Genomic DNA, 3428 nt, shown 5'->3' with positions numbered 1-3428 from the left:
ACCTGACGAAAGGCCATTCTTTTGGAAAGGTATGCAACCCAGGTGTTGAAACCTGAACCAGAGCCGGAGGGACAGGCTCGATCAAAGATCTGGGCTGATGCTGCCAGTTTGAGACCCCTGTAATCCCCAGGATGCAAGCTGGGGAGGAAACAAGAGCCTTTGTTTTTCTTTCAGCGGTGGTGCAGTTTTTCCCCTTAATTCTGGAATGCTTTCGTTTCCAGCTAGCTGCCCTGGTTTGGCTGGTGCTGGTGGGAGGCAGCTCCCCGCCTGGGTCTACAGCTTCTCAGAAATCCTAGTGTGCCTATCAGCGAAGAGGCCAGGTCCAGACAGAGTTGTCCCGTGGGGGCAATTCGGTGTACACACAGAACCCAGTTGTAATTCTGACAAAACAAACAGACGGACAAACCCACAAGTTGCCTTTGGGGTTGGCCTCTAAATTTAACCACACCGTGTCCTGCCTAATGTTTTCAGTGGGGGGTGGGGGAGGGGCATCAGACTAGAAAATCCTGCCTCAAAGAAACCTGTTACGATAAATTTGAAACGGATTCTGGGGCAGTGTTTCAGGCAAGGAGCTGAGGGACTTTGAGGGAACTCTTTGAAGTCAGGTATCGTTGTGGGCTGATTTGCGTTCCCCCAAATTCCTGTGTGAAGCTCTTATCCCCAGTACCTCAGAATGTGCCTGAATTTGGAGATGGCCTTTAGCAGGGTAATTAATTTAAAATGAAGTCATTAGGGGGGCGCTTGGGTGGCTCAGTCGCTTAAGCGTCTGCCTTCGCCTCAGGTCATGATCCCAGGGTCCTGGGTTCGAGTCCCACATCCAGCTCCTTGCTCTGTGGGGGAGCACTCTGCTTGCTTATGCTCTCTCTCTCACTCTGTCAAATAAATTAATAAAATCTTTAAAAAAAATGAGGTCATTAGGATGGACCCTAATCCATTGTCACTGCTGTCCTTACTGGAAGAGATCAGGACCCAGACACAGAGACACCACGTGGAGAGACACAGGGAGAAGGTGGCCGAGGAGAGCCGAGGAGAGCAGAGGAGAGCAGCATCAGAAGAAACCAACGCCAGCCGCACCTTGATCTCAGACTTGCAGCCTCCAGAACAGTGAGAGAATAAATGTTTGTGATTTCAGCTTCCCAGTGTGGGGGACTTTGTTGTGGTCCCCAGGCAGATCCACGCAGGGCTGACGAGGCGTGCTGTCAGGGGAGCAGGAACAAGACCCTGGAAAGGGAGGGAAAGATCACAGACTGAAGGATTGCTCTGGAGTGACAGCTTAAGTGGAGTGTTCCAGATTAGGGAGAAAGACTCAGAAGGGTGGGGAATGACGGGTAATTGTAAGTAAGGCTGGATGAGGGTAAAAGTAACAAACCAGTCTCTCTGCTTTCTCTACTTGGGTTCTACACACCCTTCTCTTTCTTACAGCCCAGCTTGTTTCTCCCTGCCCAAGGTCTTATCATGTTTCTCAGGAATATATACCATTTATTCGGGGACCCCTGAAGGTGGAACAATACCCTGTCCCCCACCCCCACCCCAACGCCAGTAATCTCTACTGGTGGAACATCACAGTGGTGGTGGAGAATTTAGAGTAAAGGCCCTTCCTAAGTGGCGCTCAGATTGTATCACTTGGGGAACAGCCTGCTATTTCTACTCTTAATTAAGGTTGCCTCAGTGAAGAAGTACAATATTCAAAGAAAAAAAGAAGATTATGGACTGTGGGAGGCCACACTGGATTTCAAATGGAACAACATCCCTCATATGGAGTCCCCACATAGAGTCCTGTCTCCTTGTTAGTCTCACATCTTGATTCATCTCTCTCTCTCTCTCTTTTTTTAGAGAGGGAGAGAGAGAGAGAGAGAATCTTAAGCAGGCTTTACACCCATTGCGGAGCCCAATAGGGCTCAATCTCATGACCCTGAGATCATGATCTGAGCCAAAATCAAGAGTCGGACGCTTAACTGACTGAGCCACCCAGATGTCCCAATTCCTGTCTCTTTTATTTTTAGTACCTTAAAACAAAATCAGCAACCCAGCATAACTAAGAGTTGGGCCGGCATTGGAAGTTCTGCCATGAACTGGACCCAGAGAGCCCCAGAAGTGAGTTATTTCATTAGTTTGTGTCTTGATTTTTCCATGTGCAAACCCATGAGCCATGCTAACCTACTGCCTCTTTGCTCAAAATGCTGTCAGGGACATTTGAGCTACAATAAATTCAGGTTCTCAGTAACTGTTGGATAAGTACTTAGCTCCAACATACTTTTTACTAGAAGTGGGAAAGATAGTGACCTGAAGCTTAAGTTACCCCCTTTAAAGTTTTGAGTGTGAAAAGGACTGTTTCTTGCTTTTTATGAAAAAACAAAACAAAACAAAAACCAACCATTCATTTTGCTCATTAAATTGTTATGATTTTCTTTTAATAACAGGTCTGGAAGAGGTAGAAATTCCCGAAACCCGTGGAAAGGACGGCTCTCATCTCACTATAATTTTTGATAATTACAGCTAACAGCAGTTCATTTAGTTGGCTTCATTTGGGAGAACTAAAATGTATCTCTCTGAGTGTTCTCTTTGTAATAGTTCTTGTTTTGATAAAATCTCTTCCAAATCCATTAAACATCCTTTTTTCTTCTTAGTCATTGTCCCCTGGACATAGGGTCATCATAATATTACTGTTGCACTAAGGTATAAATCAGTCCTGTCATCAATGAGCCACTGTGTGTGTGTGCGTGCGTGTGTGTGTGTGTGTGTGTGTGCTTCCCCTTGTGGCTAAATGATCATACTTTTTGGAATCTTGTGTCTACTTGGTGCCGTTGCCTATTTTTGTCCATCTATGTACCTCGAGTCTCTCCCACTTGCTGTGGCCTGGGAGAGCAGACACCAAGCTTGTTAGAATATGTCTACAACTAGACAAAATTGACTCTGAGCTCCAGGTGTCAGGAGGTCTTTGGTGAATAGTGGTACAGTGGATATTCGTGAATACCATCCCAGCTTGCATTACTGCCTTTCCAGTAGCTCCTGATTTCTACGAGGGGCTCCAAGGTTGGAGCCCTTGAGACCAGCTAAGCCATTCAGCACATTGCATTCCCCTAGGCATGTGGTTGGTCCAGAGGTGAGCAATGGACTCAAGAAGGTCCAATCAGAGTGCTCTCAGCATCTCTAGCTTATGATACCTTGATAAAAATACCTGCTCTTTCTTGGACATGGAATAAACCATATAACCTGGATCTATCCACAGTCATCTTGTCACCATTAGTGAGTTAGCTTTAGGATGAGGTTGATACCAACGAAGGCAGGATGAAGAGAAGGATTGAAACAATACTGTGGTGACATCTTCTAAGCACTGGATTAACCATTGCCCCAAGCTCCCCCTACCTCTGGATATTTCTTTTTTCTTTCTTTCTTTATTTGGTGAGACTTTAAATGACAGATCTCCT

At 45.9% G+C, this 3428-nt stretch overlaps 1 long non-coding RNA gene across 1 annotated transcript; it reads left to right on the top strand.

Moving 5' to 3' along the window:
* Nucleotides 1–974: 974 nt before the first annotated feature.
* On the top strand, nt 975–2592 carry LOC144382098 (uncharacterized). The gene is made up of 3 exons (XR_013448502.1): nt 975–1104; nt 2004–2094; nt 2421–2592. It is a non-coding gene; the product is annotated as an uncharacterized LOC144382098 (long non-coding RNA).
* Nucleotides 2593–3428: the final 836 nt, after the last annotated feature.

The sequence above is a fragment of the Halichoerus grypus genome, chromosome 6 (genome assembly GCF_964656455.1).
Source record: "Halichoerus grypus chromosome 6, mHalGry1.hap1.1, whole genome shotgun sequence".
NCBI classification, from domain to species: domain Eukaryota; kingdom Metazoa; phylum Chordata; class Mammalia; order Carnivora; family Phocidae; genus Halichoerus; species Halichoerus grypus.
This window is presented reverse-complemented; position numbering and strand designations above follow the sequence as displayed.